Source organism: Molossus molossus, unplaced genomic scaffold, assembly GCF_014108415.1.
Source record: "Molossus molossus isolate mMolMol1 unplaced genomic scaffold, mMolMol1.p scaffold_m16_p_3, whole genome shotgun sequence".
In the NCBI taxonomy this organism is placed as follows: domain Eukaryota; kingdom Metazoa; phylum Chordata; class Mammalia; order Chiroptera; family Molossidae; genus Molossus; species Molossus molossus.
In genome coordinates, this window is record NW_023425366.1 from 53,852,146 (window position 1) to 53,872,255 (window position 20,110).

The 20,110-nt window shown below is 39.1% G+C and overlaps 1 protein-coding gene and 1 non-coding gene across 2 annotated transcripts in view; one reads left to right on the forward strand and one right to left on the reverse strand.

Moving 5' to 3' along the window:
* MTX3 (metaxin 3) overlaps positions 1-20,110 on the reverse strand; it is a 760,898-nt gene that overhangs the window by 113,463 nt on the left and 627,325 nt on the right. The window lies entirely within an intron of this gene.
* On the forward strand, positions 8,412-8,602 carry LOC118643066. The gene has a single exon (XR_004961949.1). It is a non-coding gene; the product is annotated as a U2 spliceosomal RNA (small nuclear RNA).

Genomic DNA, 20,110 nt, shown 5'->3' on the forward strand with positions numbered 1-20,110 from the left:
TCAAGGTCTACGAGGTCGGTGGATAAAAATGTTTCAATTACGCAGCACTATTCATTGAGTTCCTTGAAGCTAAGATGTAGATGCTCCTGGCAAATGCTGACCACAACCAGTTACCTCCCACACAAGGGCATGGATGACCTGAGTCCTTTTTAAAATTTTTTTGTTGAGAGAGAGAGAAATACCAACTTGTTCCATTTATTTATACATTCATTGGTTAATTCTTGTATGTGCCCTGGCTGAGGATAGAACTTGGAACCTTCAGATATTGGGATGGTGCTCTAACCAAATGAGCTACCTGGTCAGGGTGACTTGAGGACTAGAATCTGATAACCCATAATTATGTGTTAATAGTTTTCTAATGAAACAAAAACAAATTCTCTCAACAGTTACCCATCCATAAAAGATAATCCCAAAGAAAGATTATTTTTTAATCATTAAATAGGGCCAATCTTATTAGATTTGGTTTATTTACAAAGTAAGGTATAGCAAGAATGATAATTTACCACAATAGTTTGCTTTGCTGGAAGTTTTCATAAGGAATCTCAGATTGGATTTTAAAAGCACCTCAAAGCTAAGAAGCCATGCCAAGAATTTACCACCATATTTTACCTGTAGTACCTCTAGATTTCGATGCATCCTTCTCTTTGCAAGGTCTCTAGGATATCATTAAGGTTCTCAGACTTGTCAGAATGTGACCTTCCTTACTCCCCTGTAAGGCTGGAATTCCACAAGCCAGGTACCAGGCTGGGCTTCCTCAAGGAGGCTCTGTAGGCATTAGGTCCATAAAATTAACCTTATTTCCTATAAGTGTTAGGTCATATCTGATTCTATGAAGATCATTCTCAAATATGACATTCCAGTCAAAGTCTTGGATATGTAACTCACATTTCCAATTATGTACTGTTAACAAAGGGGACAAATTCTTATCTAACTTATACAAATAATTATGATGCAAAAGTATTTCCGAATTCTACAGATATTAGGCAAAGGGAGAAAGCCAAATGCTTTATTTCTGTTTATAAAAGCATAATCTACCAAATTGTTATAAGTTACAGATAGTGTAAGAGCAATGAGAAATGGGTTCCTTATATCCAAAAAACCAGAACAGCATCCACAATATTCCAAACAAAACTCATAGTCGTCCTCCCTCACTTCATTCAGTGCCATGTAATTAACTTTAATTTTGTCAGTCTTGGGTTGGCAGTTCATGAACTCATCATCTTCTCCACTGGAGTTCTGGAAATCTTTCTTTAATCCAGCAGCATGGTCTCAGTTATTTAAGGCAATGCCATCAGAAGCCTATACCCAAGAGTGGCCTGGAAAAGTCCTTTTCCTAGGTCTTTGTGACAGTCCCTTTTTGTTGAAGATGAGTGGGTACCCTATGAATTTTCTTTCTTTTCTCATCTTTAACGTGATACATTTCTATGCTCCAAATATAAGAATGTTTGCAAGTGATTTTGGAAAAACCTCAGTTTTCCCTCCTTTCTCTCCTATGTGTCTCCTTTACTACTCACACAGAATACTTCATTCTGACACTTCTGGTCATCAAATGTGTGTGTGAGATTTCCTGAAACACCAGCTGGGTGTCCTACAATTTAACTCAATTTTAACATCTACATGGAGATAATGTCTGATAGGTTAAGGTCTCAGTCCCACAAGACTGCTCCCCACCCACCTCAGAAGCAAATCACAGAAGATTCCTAGTTACTTACAACTTCTGTGTGATTTGGATACAAATTGGAAGTTCCCACAACCCCCTCCCTCAGGTTTGTTCAATTTGTTAGAGTGGCTCACAGAAAACAGGGAAACACTTTACATTTACCAGTTTATTAAAGTGTATGATAAAGGACACAGATGAATAGTCAGATGAAGAGATACCCAGTGCAAGGTCTGGGAGGGTCACCAGAGCAGGAGCTTCAGTTCCCGTGTAGTTGGTGTATGTCGCCCTCCCAGTATGGATGTATTCAATAGCCTGGAATTTCTCTGAACCCTGTACTATTGGGATTTTATGAAGGCTTCTTAATGTAGGCACAATCAGTTATTAACTCCATTTCTAGACCCTCTCCCCTCTTTGGAGGATGACATAAGGGGCTTCTAATCATGCCTTGGTCTTTCTGGTGACCAGTCCCCATCTGATAGCCATCCAGGAACCCACCTAGAGTAGCTTCAATAAGACAAAAGATGTTCCTGGTGCTCTTATCACTTAGGAATTTACAAAGGTTTCAGGAGTTCTGTGCCAGAACCGGGGGCAGAGACCAATGTATATTTTCTATTATCTCACAGCAAGCAACTTCAGTGCAGTTTCTAAATGAGAAAGGGGGAATCAAAAAGATATAAGTATGTAAAGTATCAAAACATACACTTTCTGCTAAGAATTGAGTTCTTGGCGTTAGGAGAGATGGGCTTATTGTCAATAAGTATATTACAGGTTTACTCTAACTTCTCTAAAATAGATTTGGAAATGAAAGTCTATTGTTCTTCCTTCAAAAGGAGTATTTTAATACTAAAAAATTCTTAACTCCTAAGATTTAATTTTATGCTAGTAATTTTCAAGTGTCTCAAACTGAAGTTTTCTGACCAACTTTTTAAGAGTCAAATATAAGGCAAGGGGTGGGTAAGAAAAAAAGAACGCACATAAATAAAGGAGCATAGTTTTCAGGAAGCTGAGAGCTATAGTCTATCATTTGGGGATCTTGGTTGAGTATTTGTGTTAAATCTACCTACAAACACAGGCATATATGAAACCTAAACAAATGGAGTCTAAATCAGTGGGAAACTAAGTGATAAAATCTTGCAACTTTCTCAGAACTAAAACAAAGGGAGAATTTCCTGGCATCATGCCACAAAAACTTGATTCAGTATTTAACAAAATTAATCCCCACACCCTTATTATTTCTATCAACTATATTTTGTTTTTGTTGATTTTTGACCAAGAGGAAGGGAGAGAAAGAGAGAGATAGAAACATCGATCAGCTGCCTCCTGCTAGGGATCGAGCCCGAAAGCCAGGCATGTGCCCTGACTGGGGATCAAACCAGTGACCTCTTGGTACAGGGGACAATGCTCAATCCACTGAGCCACACCAGCCGGGCTAACCTGTGTTTTTAAAAAGAGAATGTTATTTTTGTTCAAGATAATTAACCAAAAGATTTTTGTGCTAAAAAAATGTTAGTGCCCATTATGTCATGTGTGTTTTTTCCCTAATATCAGATATCAGAAAAGAGGCTGGCTACATATAGAAGTTCCTAGTACCAAAAACAAACAAAGACGTACCTCAGTTACCAGTGTGTTGAAAGAAGGTTTGGTTTTAATAAACTTAGAACAGGAACTTTTTTTTTTTTTTAAGGGTTGATATCATGCTCGGTTTAGAATACCAAATTTTTAAAACAATATTAATAAAGAAAAATGTATCTACAGAAGTGTTCACCAAAGTGAATACTGGCAAACACAATTCTACAAAAGCTTCTCCCCAAGAGTCGCAGGATCAAATAGGACTAGAAAACCTTGAATACCACATATTCCTCCTAGACTTCACAATCACTTTGCATATTAAAGACTCTGAGAAGACCTAAAATATAGAAAATTCTTTCATTTTGTTTCATACACTGTTCTCCAAACATATTTTTCCTTTCCCTTTTGTCATAACAATGATTATGCTGCTCAACCAGCTTTTCAAGAAAACATCACTTTAGGAAGCATTAATCCAGAAAGTGACCAGGATGCTGAGATGTCTGGGAAATGAAGACGCTAGAATTGGAAAATGAAGGTGGAGCTTGTATTCATACAGACCTGCTTCTGAATCCCAGCTCAGCCAGGTAGAACCTGCATGATCTTTCCTACCTGTAAAATAGTTATGAAAATAATGATTTCGTCAGCTGATTTCTCAACAGAAAGTTTGTAGGCCAGAAGGGATTGGTCCAAAATACTCAAATTGATGACAAGACCTACAATCAAGATTACTCTACCCAGCAAAGCTATCATTTAGAACTGCAGGACAGATAAAGAACTTCCCAAACTAGAAAAGGCTGAAGGAGTTCATCACCACCAAACCAGTATCATAAGGAATGTTAAAGGGATTTCTTTAAGAAGAAGAGCAAAAATGAATAAAAATGGCAATAACTATATACCTACCAATTACTTTATTTATTTTTATTTTTTATATGTTTTTATTGATTTTTAGAGAGAGAAGAAGGGAGAGGGAGAAACACCAATGTGTGAGAGAAATACTGACTGGTTGTCTCCCGTACATTCCCTGACCAGAGATTAAACCCACAACCTGGTATGTGCCCTAACTAGGAATTGAACCCACAAGGATGATGCTCAACTAACTAAGCCACACCAGCCAGGGCCCTATCGATTACTGTAAATGTAAATGGAGTTAATGTTCTAATCAAAAGACATATGGAGGCTGAATGTATAAGAAATCAAGACCCTTACATATGCTGTCTGTAAGAGACTCACTTCAGATTGAAAGACACACACAAAGTAAAGGGATAATAAAAGGTATTTCATGAGAATGGAAATAAATTTTTAAAAAGCTGGGGTAGCAAGACAAAATAGACTTTAAAATAAAGGCTATAACAAGAGACAAAGAAGGACCCAGAAATTCTATTTCTGGGTATATATCTGAAGAAGCCCAAAACATGAAAGACATATTCATCCATATATTCACTGCAGCATTATTTACAATAGCCAAGATATGAAAGCAACCTAAGTGCCCATCAATAGATGCATGGATAAAAAAAAAAGTGGTGCATATATACAATAAAATATAACTCAGCCATAAGAAAGAATGAAATCTTGCCATCTGCAACAATATGGATAGAACTAGAGGGTATTGTGCTAAATGAAATAAGTCGGACAGAGAAAGACAAATGCCATATGATTTCACTTATATGTGGATTCTAAAAAAAAAAACAAAATAAATGAAAAAACAAAAGAGAAACAAACTCACTAATACAGAGACTATTTTGATGGTTGCCAAATTGGAGGGGGGTTGGGAGCATGGGTGAAAAAGGGGAAGGAGTTGAGAAGTACAGATTGGTAGTTACACAATAGTTATGGGAATGTAAAGTACAACTTAGGGAATATAGTCAATAATACTGTAATAACTGTGTATGGTGTCGGATGAATACGAGATTTATTGGGGTGATCACTTCGTAAGTTATATAAATGTATAATCACTATGTTGTACACCTGAAACTAATATAATATTGCATGTCAACTGTAATTGAAAAATAAATATTATTTACAAAACAAAATACTGATCTCATAATGTTTTTGTAAAGATTAGCAATAGGGTGCACAAAACATCTACCCCTGTGTTTGGTTCATAGTGCATAAAATATTATGTGTTTCTCTTTATTATTACTATTAATCACTTCTCCAGGATAAAAGAAAGATGGAAGAAAGGAAAAATTGTACCTAGAGAGTTTTTCATATAGAAAAGGTAATAGACTATTATAAGACTGGTCAGATGGCAGAAAAAGAATCAATGGGCAGAAGTTGAAAGAAAGCATATCTCTAACCCTAGGAAGAAGTGCTCTATTATTGAGCAGGCAGGGAGTAGAAACTTTGCTTAATAACAGTGAGCTTCTTATCACTGGCCACCTTTAAATGACTGGAAAGTCATATAGTAAGAATGTTGTAAATTGGATTGTTAGTGGTGGAGGATCCTTCCAAATCCCACATTTTATTAATTTAATTTTACAGAAATATTTCCCTGTCTACCTATACCATATTTCAAGTGCTGAAAGCCCGTAAGTGTGAAGAATTACTGGGTACCAAATTTTTTCCTATAAAGCCCCCGCCTTCCTCCTAAACTGGGGAAAAGAGGAACACCTTTGGAACATGCTTACCAACTACAAATATTTGGTTGAATCAATCTAATCATTTGTTTCTAGTGTTCAAAAACATTCAGATGTGCACTTTGAACTCCTCCTGGTCCATTCTTTCTTTCCAGTCACATCAGGCCACTATACAGAAGGACCACTTACTCCAGGTGTCCACTTCCACCTCTGAACTTTCTCCAACATTCTGTACGCCTAGGACACTTTCATCTTCCCCTACCTTTGCCACCTAATAACATACAACTTCCAATAGCCCATTTCCTTTACTACTTTTATTTTATTTATTTATTTATTTATTTATTTATTTATTTATTTATTTATTTATTTATTTTCGTTTTTTGTTCAGATAGAGTGGGAGGGAGAGAGAGAGAGAGAGAGAGAAACATCGACGTGAAAGGGACACATCGAATGGTTGCCACCTGCACGACCCAACCAGGGCCAGGGACAAACTGCAACCGAGGTTCACACCCTTAGCGGAAACCGAACCTGGGTCTCTCCGGACTATAGACCGATGCTCTAACCGCTGAGCCAAACCGGCCAGGTTTCCTTTGCTACTTTTAATTAAAACTACCAAGAAGATAGGGTCACATATTAAAATAGAATAAAAATGCTCAATTCAGTTAAGAACTATGAAGGCTGACAGAGGAACTGACTGCAATGTTTATTATCATGAAGGTTTGCACAAAGCAAAAAGCATTCATCAAATTCTGCATTACTGAATAAGCTGTCTCACTGAGTTTCAAGTAGTTCATTTTAGGTATAAAAAATTCTCAAGATAGCTATGTATATGCAAAGAAGGATAGATGACTGTGCTAGATATTTTCCATTTCTCCCCTCCCCTGTACCCTCCGATTCATTCTCCCCCTTCTCTAGAAGGCTGACCTCTGTGAACTGTCTCCATGGACTCTCTTGCCCTCTGGCTTCCTACTGAGTTTGGCCAATGAAGAACACTGGCAAGAGGTAAGAGGAAAGGAAGATATGGGGCTCACTAGAAGCCTTTCCCTCTATATGGGGGTCACTAGAGGCTGGGCGCCTCCTCCCACCAAAGACCTCAGCTTCTGTTAGCTGGTCCTCTCCACACAGCCCTCTCTGTCCCCAGTTCCAGGAACCAACCCCTACCCTTGCCATCAAGGATGGCTCTACAAGTAGCCTCTGGGTGCTGCATTATGTATGCCTGGTTGTTTCCCCAAATCCATCTTACAGCTTTGTTCTTACTTCCTTCATTAAACTCTCCTTGAATAATCACAATCTGAATGTGCAGTCTTTTTCATGTCGGAACCCTGACTAATAAAACAACCATCTTTAATGCTGAGTATTATTAATTTTGCACTATGGTTCTCAACCAGTTTGATTCTTTTATCAGTGGGACATTATGATAGGTCATAGAAGAGAGTGCAGTAATAAGGGTGAGGCCTAACACATGTTTAGCACAAAGCTTGATATACTCTTGCTGAAATATGGACACTTTTGGCCTCTTGAGTTTATGAGCACACACAGAGCAATAAATAGTGCTGTCAAACAGCAGCACAGGCTGAAGGGTGACCAAGGGAGTAGCATATTTAATAAAGATGCTTTTATGAACAAGGCTATACTGTAGCAGTGACTGGTTATAACAATCTCTGGCTTGCTTAGTGATCATTTAGTCTTTTAACTGCTTCAAACATATCGCCCTGGTCGGTTTGGCTCAGTGGTTAGAGCGTCGGCCTGTGGTCCAGAGAGACCTGGGTTTGGTTCCCGCTAAGGGCACGTATCTCGGTTGCAGTTTGTCCCCGGCCCTGGTTGGGTCGTGCGGGTGGCAGCCACTGGAAGTATACCCTTCACGTCGATGTTTCTCTCTCTTTCTCTCTCTCTCTCTCTCTCTCAATCTCTCTCTTCCTCTTTCTCCCTCCCACTCTATCTGAACAAAAAATGGAAAAGTGTCCTCGGGTGAGGATAAAAAAAAAAAATCACCAAAGTTATAATATTTGAAATAGTGTCTTGAATTAAAAAACATCAAATTTCTAAACTTAGTGTTTAAGCCTTGAATAATACTCACGGCTTAAATCCTTAGAAATTAATATTAAAATGCAAACTTATTTGGAAGAAGTAATATTAATGGATTAAATGTATAACACGGTGGTTCTCAAATTTAAGAGCACATTTGAATAACCCCAGAACTAGTTAAAAATATAGATTGCTGCCTGGCCAATGTGGCTTAGTAGATTGAGCATCATCCCATGGACTGAGAGGACTCAGTTCTATTCCCAATCAGGGCACATGCCTGGGTTGCAGGCTTGATCCCCAGTAGGAGGGGTGCAGGAGGCAGCCTATCGATGTTTCTCTCTCACATTGATGTTTCTATCTCTGTCTCTAAAACAATCAATAAAAACATATTTTAAAAATATGTATATATAGATTGCTGACCCCTGCTCCAAAGATGCCCCTTTTTTTCATTCAGATGTGACCTAGGAATTGCAGTGTTAAATAAGCTCGCCAGAGAATTCTGATACAGACCACATGCATTAGGCATCTATTGCTTTGTAACAAATTACTCAAACTTAGTAACTTAAAACAACACACATTTTATTGCTTCTCAGGCTTTTGGCTAAGATCAAGTGTGATATCTGTTCTTATCAGTTTAATATCTGATACATCCTTTACCCGAGGACATTATATTAAATGTATTTTTGGAGCAAGAAGATGGAATAGGAGCTTGCCCTGTCCACTCCGTGCATCAACCCAGTATTGCAGTACTTCTGGGACCGGGGCACCAAGAAAAAAATGCATTTATCATCTCAGTTTCTCACAGTTAAGCATTCTGAAGTGACTTAGCTGCATGTTACTGCCCCAGGGTCTCTCATGGGGGTGTCATCAAGCTGTTAGCAGAGGTTAGAGGCTGTGGTCATCTCAAGGCTCAGCAAGGCTGGAGAATCTGACTTCCAAGTTCTCTCATGTGCTGTTGGCCAGACGTTTCAGTTCCTGCCATGGGGCCTTCTCCATAGTTGGAAGGAACATACTGTGATTTTTGCCATATTCTTTGGGTCACACAGACCAATTCTCAGTGTGGGAGGGGATTAAACAAAGGTGTGAATACCAAGAAGTGGGGATCATTGGAGGCTGTCTCTGAGGCTGGCTAGCACAATTTTAAGTAAGTCTGGTAAAAATGATTAATATCAGCTCATACTAAGAGGTACTTCTTCCTACAAATTTAGAGAGAACAGATGTTTCAGTAAGGAAACAGACAGGAGATTCTGACCAACTGAGCACCAGGCTGGCCCCTGCAGACCTAACTCTACACCGGCTACCACAGATCCAGGCTCCAGGCCCTATCCAACATCAGGCCAGCTGAGTAGAATGCCCAGTTCAAGCACCACACTTGATGCTGATGGCCAGTATCTTGTCTTCTGTTGACCCTAGGCCCTTTTTGTTTCTCATGTTTCTGTCCTGGGTTTCTGGTCCTGGGGTCTGAACTTGCTGATCTGACTTATTGCCTTGTCCTGCAGAATCTACATCATTTCTCACTCCTGCTCTTGCTCCACAGTCCCAGACCTGACCTCTCCAGACCTCTGTCCTGCCTGCCTTAGGCGCCTGCTGCAGATACTTCCTCCTGGCCTAGCTAAAATGTCCCTCTCTCTTGCCTCATACACCCTGGTCTGGATGACACAATGTTTTTTGTTGTTATCATTAATCCTCACCTGAGGATTTTTCCTGAGCATATTTTTCCATTGATTTTTGGATAGAGTGGAAGGGTGGAAAGAAGAGAGAGAGAGAGAGAGAGAGAGAGAGAGACTGATGTGTTTGAGACACATTGATTGGCTGCCACCTGCACACCCAACCCAAGGATCAAACCTGCGACCCAGCCCTGGTTGGTTTGGCTCAGCAGTTAGAGAGAGCATCAACCCACGGACCAAAGAGTCTCAGGTTCAATTCTGGTCAAGGGCACATACCTCAGTTGTGGTTCTTCCCCAGCTCTGGTCGGGTTGTACAGGAGGCAACCAGTCGATGTGATGCTCTTACATTGACGTTTCTCTCTCTCCCTTCCCTCCAACTCTATCTGAGATAAATGGAAAAATATCCTTGGGTGAGGATTTAAAAAAAAAACCCTGCAACCCAGGTACATGCCTTTTACTGGGAATTGAACCCTCAACCCTTCGGTCCACAGGCTGACACTAACCACTGAGCAAATGGGCCAGGGTGACAAAATCTTTTTTTTTATTTTATGAATTTTTATTTATTTTTTTGTTACAGATATTTTACCTTTTTACCCCATTGGCACCCCCCACCCTACCCCCCCTCCACCCTGTCCCCGGCTTAGTTGTCCATGTCCATTGGTCATGCATACATGCATATAAGTTCTGTGGTTTATCTCTTCCCACCCCCCCACCCCCCATCCCCTCTTCTGAGGGATGTCAGTCTGTGCCCTACTTCCATGTGTCTGGGTCTACTGTATTCCTCAGACTGTTATGTTCATTATATTCCGTATATAAGTGAGATCATGTGGTATGTCTTCTGCTTGGCTTCTTTCAGTCTCTTTATGGGAGCATTCAATCCCTTTACATTTAAGGTGATTATTGATATGTACTTATTTATTGCCATTTTTGTTTAGTGTGGTTCTATTTTTCTTCCCATTTCTACTGCTAATTACAGCAGTCCTTTTAACATTTCTTGTAGTGCTGGTTTGGTGCTAATGTATTCCCTTAGCCTTTTTTTGTCTGGGAAGCTCTTTATTTAAACTTCTATTTTGAATGATAGCCTTGCTGGGTAGAGAAGTCTTGGATTCAGATTCTTGTTTTTCATGACTTTGATTACTTCATGCCATTCCCTTCTGGCCTGTAGTGTTTCTTGTGAGAAGTCAGCTGAGAGCCTTATGGGGTTTCCTTTGTAGGTAACCTGTTGCTTATCTCTTGCTGCTTTTAGGATTCTCTCTTTGTCTTTAATTTGTGGCATTTTAATTACTATGTGTCTTGGTGTGGGCCTGTTTGGGTTCTTCTTACTTGGGACTCTCTGTGCTTCTTGAACTTGAATGCCTTCTTCCTTCACCAAATTAGGGAAGTTTTCTCTCACTATTTTTTTGAATATATCTCTATCCCTTGCTCATTTTCTTCTTCGGGGACTCCTATGATGCGAATATTATTACGTTTCCAGTTGTCCCACAGTTCTCTTAAGCTGTCTTCCTGTTTTTTAATAGTTTTTTCCTTTTGTTTTTCTGATTGGTTGATTTTTTCTACCCTGTCTTCTAATTCACTGATCCGGTCCTCAGCTTCCCCTACTCTGCTTTTTAAACCTTCCAATGTGTTTTTCATTTCTGATATGTCATTTTTTATCTCTTCTTGTTGGTTTTTAATTTCCAATTGGCTTATTTTCAGTGTCTCTATGTCCTTACTCATGCTGTTCAGCTTCCTCAAGATCATGGCTCTGAATTCTAGCTCTGTTAACATGCCTAATTGCTCCACATTGATCTCATCTTCGGTGGAGGTGTCTTGCTCTTTCATTTGGCTTCTGTTTCTGTGTTTCACCATTTTGGCTATCACTGTGGGCTTTGGAGCCTGTCAAGTTCCCCTGTGGGTGTTGGTGTTCTGCTGTTTGTGGCTCCCTCTCCTGTGTTTAGATGAGGGAGGGAGGACCCACGTTGAACACCACTGTCAAGTCTTACTTTCCTGGTTAAAGTTGCCAGCCCAGGAAACGTACTGTTATCCTCTAGCTTTTTGCCTGGAGGCTAGCAGTCTAGGTTAATTGATCAGTTTTGGGTTGTCAGTTGATTGAAAAACTCCTTCTGGTGCTCAGCCAAGGGGCTTTCACGAGGGTAGGGCAGATGCTGGTTGTTAGTGAGCCTCAATTAACACTTCAATGGCCCACAGGGTGGGGTTGGATCTCCGAGGGAGGGGCTGCTGCCTCTCTCCAGAGCCCTGGGAAGGAGCAATGTGGCCACCGTCCTGAGTGGCTGCACTCAGCCAAAGCTCTGAGCGCCCTCCAAACCCCGAGTGTCCCGACACAGTTCCAGTCCAGTCTGCCCTCCCTCTGCCGGAGCCCAAGGTGAGTGGCTGTGGCTGTTTCAGCCTCTGTCCCGGCTGCGCTGTGGAGCCGCCTGGGAGTGTAACCCGAGGGCGCTGCTCCCAGCTAAGGCCGCTGCGACCGTGGGCTCCCAGCCCCCGTCTCGCGCCTTCGCAAGCCTACCAGGATGGAGTCAGTGTCCCTCGTTGTATGGTCTTCGCAAGCTGTTTTTCTGTTGGTTTTTCCCGTCAATTTGTCTGTGTTATAGTTGTAATTCCAGTTTGGTTCTGGGAGATGGTCTGTGTAGCTCCGTTCACTCCGCTGCCATTTTTCGGTCCCCAAAATCTGTCTTGATATAGAATATTCTTGCTTCCCCCAGCCTCTCTTTTGGTGCAAAATTTAATGCTGTCAATCTATACCGTTAAATACATTCTCTTTAAAAGAAAAGATCTAAACACTTTATTGTCTATGTACTGTCTTTGTATTTAAAGTATTTTCTGTCCAATGTTTTGTTATTATATTCATTTGTTTGTTCCTTCACTCAATGATTCCAACTGATACTATTTGTCTACAACGTGCCCAGCATATTTTCCCTGCTTGAAACCCCCATCCCTGTTCACACATGCCATCCCTCTTCATCCATAGTGGAACCTATAACGTCTCTCCTTGAATCTGACTGGCTCTGACCAATTGAAAGCAGCAATAGTGGCATCCTGCCATTTGCAGGCCTGAGCAGCTTTGGCTTTTCCTTTCTTGAGGTTCCTGGGCCACTATGTAAAAAAGTCCAAACTCCCTGTTGAAGCAAAAGAGGCAACTAAGGCACCAGACATGTGAGTCAAGCATCTTGGATCCTTCAGGCCCAGTCAAGCTGTCCCAGCCAATACAACATGGGGCAGAGATTAGCAATCCCCACTCAGTCCTGCCCGCCCTGCAGAATTTAATGCAGAATTGAAACAAAGAAATGGCTTTTAATAATCATTATATTCCTATTAAATTTAAAAAATATATAAATGGCCCTGGCCGGTTTGGCTCAGCGGTTAGAGCATCGGCCTGTGGTCCGGAGAGACCCGGGTCCAGTTCCCGCTAAGGGCACGTACCTCGGTTGCAGTTTGTCACCGGCCCTGGTTGGTTGTGCGGGTGGCGACCACTCGATGTGTCCCTTTCACATCGATGTTTCTCTCTCTCTCTCCCTCTCTCTCCCTCCCACTCTACCTAAACAAAAAATGAAAAAATGTCCTCGGGTGAGGATGATTAAAAATATATATATATATATATATATATATATATATATATATATATATAAATGTGTAAACCCTTGAATCTAAGGTAAATTGATATAATATCAGAATATGAATCTAAAGTCATAAAACTATTCATACCCTTTGGCCTAATTCTTCTTTAGGATTATACCTCAAGGAAATGACCAGAAAGAAAATAGTTTGTACAAAGATGGTCATAGAAATGCTATTTATAATACTGGAAAGTTGGAAAAATCTCAAAAGTTCAACAATGCAGTAAGGCTAAGCAAACTGCAGAGTATTATCAAGATGTAAAACTATGGAACACTGACTAGTGTGGGGACTAGGTGGATACATGGAAATTTTACGTTCAATAAAAAGACACAAAATTCCTGTGTGGGGATGGCAACTATGCAAAACAGAGATATATGAATAACACAGATCAGAGAATAATATGGAAGAGTGTAAATAGTTATAACCTAATATCCTTTCTCCATTAAACTGGTTAAAGTCTGGGTCTTTTTTAATTGAGGGTGGGGTAGAATATAGTAGGGAGTTAGCAGAATTAACTACCTACTATCTTTTAATTTCCTGTGCCTGGGAACACCAGTGTTCCCCTGCAGCAATATGGTTTAGAGGGGGGCACATAAGCCTTGGGGGAGTAGATTTTAATCAGTGACATCAAGTCAGTGTTTTGCAAATACGGGTGAAGCAAAGGATATACCAGAAAATATGGCAATTGAAGATTAACAGAAGACATTCTTTTCCTTTCCTTTTCATGCCAACCAAGTGATGGCATATACTTCTGTGACTAATACCAAAGGGGATAAAATGTTTAATTATTTAAAAATATGAACTATCTCAAACATACCAAGAAGCAGAGAAAGTAATATAATAAACACCCACAAACTCAACACCTATATTTAACCAATGTGAATATCTGGGAATCCCTGTAGTATCCCTCCCCAATCCTGTTCATTTCCCTCTCTCCTCAAAGGTAAAACTATTTGGATCTTGGTGTGTGCCCTGCCCTTGTATTTTAAAATATCTTTACCACATAAGTATAACTTTATAAATAATACAGAATGTCATTTTGCTTACTTAAAAATTAAAATGACATCATAATATATATACCCTACTGCAACTCATTTTCATTTAACATTGCTTTTGAAATGGATCCATGTTGTTAGCTATAATTAATTTTGTTTTAATGACAGTATTTTTTTAAATTATTTTATTATACATATATTTTTAATATATTTTTATTGATCTTTTGAGAGAGAGTGAAAGGGAGAGAGATAGAAACATCGATGTGAGAAAGAAACATTGATTGGCTGCCTCCTGCACACCCCTGGAGATCGAGCATACAATACGGGCATGTGCCCTGACTGAAAATGAACTAGGACCTCTCAGTCCATGGGACAATGCTCGATCCACTGAGCCACACCCATTGGGAAATTTTATTAATTTTTTAAATACAAAAATTTAAGTAATATAATAAACACTCATGTACTCAAGACAAAATTTCATCATATATTAGCATGGTGCTATAATGCATATTAGTTCAGATCTTTTAAAAAACAACAAAATGTATGGATACATGTGTAGTCCCCTGAATGTCTCTCCCTGATCTGAGTGGCCACCCTCCCTTCCTAGACATGTGATAAATTCAGAGATAATTCCCATGAATATTTTAATATTTTCCTTACATATTTCTGATTCATAAACAATATATAGTTGTGTTTTGAATGTTCTTAAATTTATAGAAATAATTTACATGCTTTCTTCTATGTGATTTTTTTCAATTAACATCATATATATGAAATTTAACCATGCTGACAGATGGTAACTCTAGTTCTTGACAGATGTAGTGTTAGTTGATTTTCATTGCGTATATTTTTTTTCATTGTATAACTATACTACATATAGTTATTGCTTACTGTATGATGGAGATTTAGTTTGTTTCCCATTTTTTCAATTATAAATATTATTACAGCTGACCCTTGAACAACACAGAGGTTAGGTGTGTCGACTCCCTACAAAGTGAAAATCCATGTATAACTTTTGATTCCCCAAAAAGTTAACTACAGTAGTCCCTTATAGTAACCAAGGGGAATTTGTTCCATGACCCCCTAAGATACCAAAATCCATAGATGTTCAAGTCCTTCAACTAAAATGATAAAATAATGTGTAAAGTCAGTCCCTTACATCCACTGATTCCCAACCATGGATAGAAGATACAGATCGATCCCCATTTAGTTTAATCTGTGGATGTGAAACCTGAGGATAGGAAGGGCCAACCACATATTTATTTTTTAAAAATCCATGTGTAAGTAGACAGTACAATTCAAACACGTGTTGTTCAAGGGTCAACTGTACTACGCACCTTATGGCAGAGACATGGAGAGGCAGAGCCTAAACCCTCCTTCAAGGAAGGGTCTCAGCTGCTGAGAGTACTATACAGTAGTTCCCCCTTATCTGCAGTTTCAGTTATTGGCAGCCAACTGTGGTCCGAAAATATAAAATGGAAAACTTCAGAAATAAACCATTCAAAATACCATTCTGAGCAGTGTGCTGAAATCTCACTGTTCTGTTCTGTCCTGCCTGGATGTAAATCACCCCTCCATCTAGTGTATCTACACTGTATATGCTCCCATTGGTCATTTAGTATCCATCTGGGTGATCAGACTGGCTATGAAGGTATCACAGGGCTTGTGTTCAAATAACCATATTTTACTTAGTAATGCCTTCAAAGCTCAATAGTGATGCTGGCAATTCGAATATGCCAAAGAGAAGCCATGAAGTGATTCCTTGAAGTGAAATGCTATGTATATGTAGGAAAAAAACACAGTATATATAGGGTTTGTAACTAGCTGCAGTTTCAGGCTTCCATTGGGGGTGGGGGGGTGGGGAGTGTGTCTTAGAATGTATACCCACCGAATAAGGAAGGTGACTACTGCCTTCATTTAGCCTTCAGCCACTTAGGGAATTGCTTCAGCTTCATCCAAGGTTACACCCATCCAGGGACAACCCATATCCCAATGACTGGATGAATGCATAAACGCCTGGCCCATTGAGGAGCAGCTCAGCTAGAACTCCCATGAAGTCAGGGATGTCGGGGCCCCCACCACAGCTTGATGGCTTCCTTCTCCCCATTCCTGCTTCCTCCTCTTCCTTCCACAAGTCTTGACCCCAAGGACACATCTTAGAAAATAACACGCACAATAAACTCTGCTAATATTAACAGATTAAAAAAAGAAAAATGTGATTACCTCAATACATACTACAAGCTATTCTGTGGTAGACAGGGGCTCCACAAAGAAGCACAGAAGCCCCAGGCTTGTGAGTTAAATACTATAACCATATTGGATTATCCAGCCTGGTTAAGCCCCAAGTAAGAACCACCCAACTAAGCCAGTCAACCTACAGAAACAAGAGAGATAAGTGTTGGGTGGTTTATTATAGAGTAATATATAAGAAGACTATATGTCTAAAAGACAACTTCCTTAATATGATAATGCACAGCTACCCAAACTAAGAAAAATTGCCTAAGAACAATAAATCTTTAGACTCATTACCATGAATGTTCAGAAGATTAAGACACCAGACTATTTCTTTTTGTGTGTGTGTTTTATTTTTCTTTCTTTTTTATTAATTTATTTTTGTTACAGATGTTTCTCCTTTTTTCCCCATTGTCACCCTCCTCCCCATCCTCCAACCCCGTCCCCAGCTTTGTTGTCCTTGTCCATCGGTTATGCATACATGAATATAAGTTCTGTGGTTTATCTCTTCCCTCCCCCCAACCCCTTCTTCTGAGAGTTGTAAGTCTGTACCCTATTTCCACATCTCTGGGTCTACCCTGTTCCTCAGACTGTTATGTTCATTACATTCCACAAATAAGTGGATCATGTGATATTTGTCTTTCTCTGCTTAGCTTGTTTCACTTAGGATAATACACTCCAGGTCCCTCCATGCTGTCTCAAAGGATAAGAGAGCATTCTTTCTTACAGCTGCATAGTACTCCATTGTGTATATGCACCACCGCTTTTTTATCCATTCGTCTACTGATGGACACTTGGGCTGTTTCTAGATCTTAGCTATTGTAAATAGTGCTGCTATGAACATGTGGTACACATATTCTTTCTGATTGGTATTTCAGACTTCTTAGGGTATATTCCTAGAAGTGGAATCACTGGGTCAAATGGAAGTTCAATTTTTAATTTTTAGAGTTAACACCATAGTATTTTCCATAATGGCTCCACCAGTCTGCATTCCCACCAGCAGTGTACTAGGGTCCCCTTTTCTCCACTCTTGTCAACACTTGTTGTTTGATGATTTGTTGATGGCGGCCATTCTGACAGGTGTGAGGTGATACCTCACTGTTGTTTTAATTTGCATCTCTATGATGATTAGTGATGTTGAACATTTCTTCATATGTCTCTTAGTCATTTGTATGTCCTGTTTAGAGAGGTGTCTATTTAACTCCTCTGCCCATTTTTTAATTGGGTTATTTGTCTTTCTTTTGTTGAGTTGTATGAGTACTCCATATATTTTGGAAATTAGCCCCTTATCTGATGTATCATTGGCAATTATGCTCTCCCATACAGTGGGTTCCATTTCCATTTTGATGGTTGTTTCTTCTGCTGTGCAGAAGCTTTTGAGTTTGATGTAGTCCCATGTGTTCATTTTTTCCTTTGTCTCTGTTGCCTTGGGTAATGTAACAGTGAAAATTCTGCTGCATATATGTCCAAAATTTTGTTGCCTACATTTTCCTCTAGGATTTTTATGGATTCACGGGTTACATTTAAGTCTTTTATCCATTTTGAGTTTATTCTTGTGTATGGTGTAAGTTGATGGTCTAGTTTCATATTTTTGCATGTAGTTGTCCAATTTTCCCAACATCATTGATTAAAGAAACTGTCTTTACTCCATTGTCTGCTCTTGCCACCTTAATCAAATATTAATTGATCATAATGTGTTGGGTACATTTCTGGGTTCTCTGTTGTGTTCCACTGGTCTATATGCCTGTTCTTGTGCCAGTACCAGACTGTTTTGATTACAGCAGCTTTGTAGTATAACCTGATATCTGGTATTTGTTCTACTTCTGTGAAATATGTCATTGGTATTTTGATGGGGATTGCATTGAATCTATAGATTGCTTTGGGTAATATGGACATTTTAATGATGTAAATTCTTCCAATCCATGAAAAAGGTATGTGCTTCCACTTTTTTATGTCTTCCTCTATTTCTTTTTTCAATGTCCTGTAGTTTTCTGCAAATAGGTCTTTTACTTCTTTGGTTAAGTTTATTCCTAAGTATCTTAATTTTTTTGAGGCAATGGTAAATGGGATTGTTTTTTTAGTTTCTCTTTCTGTGACTTCATCATTGGTGTATAAGAATGCTGTTGATTTCTTGATGTTAATTTTGTATCCTGCTACTTTGCCAAATTCATTTATCACGTCTAGAGTTTTGATGGCGTCTTTAGGGTTTTCTATGTATAATATCATGTAATTTGCAAATAGTGACAGTTTCACTTCCTCCTTTCCAATTTGGATGCTTTTTATTTTTTCTTCACATCTGACTGTTGTTGGTAAGACTTCCAGTACTATGTTAAATAAGAGTGGCGAAAATGGGCATCTCTGTCTTATTCCTGTTCTTAAGGGAAATGCTTTTAGTATTTGCCTATTGAGTATGATGTTGGCTGTAGGTCTTTCATATATGGCTTTTATTATGTCGAGATAAGATCCCTCTATTCCCACATTGTTGAGTGTTTTTATCAGAAATGGGTGCTGGATTTTGTCGAATGCTTTTTCAGCATCTATTGATATGATCATGTGGTTCTTATCCTTCATTTTGTTTATGTGGTGTATCACACTTATTGATTTGCAAATATTGTACCAGCCTTGTATCCCTGGGATGAATCCCACTTGGTCATAGTGAATAATTTTTTTGATGTGTTGCTGGATCCAATTTGCTGGTATTTTGTTCAGGATTTTGGCATCTATGTTCATCAGGGATATTGGCCTGTTGTCTTCTTTCTTTGTAGTGTCTTTTTTTGGTTTTGGAATTAGAATAATGCTGGTCTCATAAAACGAGTTTGGAAGTCTTCCTTCTTCTCGAATTTTTTATAGAAGTGTGAGGAGAATTGGTGTTGGTTCTTCTTTAAATGTTCGGTAAAAACTCTCCCATGAAGCCATCTGGGCCTGGGCTTTTGTTTGCTGGGAGAGTCTTGATCACCTCTTCAATTTCCTTAGTTGTTATTTGTCTGTTGAAGTTTTGTATCTCTTCCCGGTCCAGTTTTGGGAGACTATGTGTTTCAAGAAATTTGTCCATTTGGCTTAGATTGTCAAGTTTGTTGCCATATAATTGTTCATAGTATTTGTTAATGATCCTTTGTATTTCTGTGGTGTCAGTTGTTACTTCTCTTTCATTTCTGATTATATGTATTTGAGTTCTCTCTCTGTGTTTCTTGGTGAGTCTAGCTAAGGGTCCATCAATCTTGTTTATCTTTTTGAAAAACCAACTCTTTGATTCATTGATCCTTTTTTTTTTTGGTCTCTATGACATTTATTTCTGCTCTGATCTTTACTATTTCCTTCCTTCTACTTGCTCTGGGGTTTTCTTTTTGTTTGCTTTCTAGTTCTTTAAGTTGTGAGGTTAGATAGTCTATCAAAATTTTTTCTTATTTCTTGAGGTAGGCCTGTAGTGGTATAAACTTCCCTCTCAGAACTGCTTTCGCTGCATCCCATAGATTTTGTGTTGTTATGTGTTTATTTTCATTGGTTTCCAGGAAGTTTTTAATTTCTTCCTTGATCTCCTCAGTAACCCATTCATTGTTTAATAACATGCTATTTAGCCTCCGTGTGTTCAAATGTCTTTGCATGTTTTTGTTGCAATTGATTTCTAGTTTCATGCCACTGTGATCTGAGAAGATGCTTGATATAATTTCAATCTTCTTGAACTTGTAGACTTAGTTTGTGCCCTAACATGTGGTCTATCTTTGAGAATGTCCCATGTGCACTTGAGAAGAATGTGAATTCTGCGGTTTTGGGGTG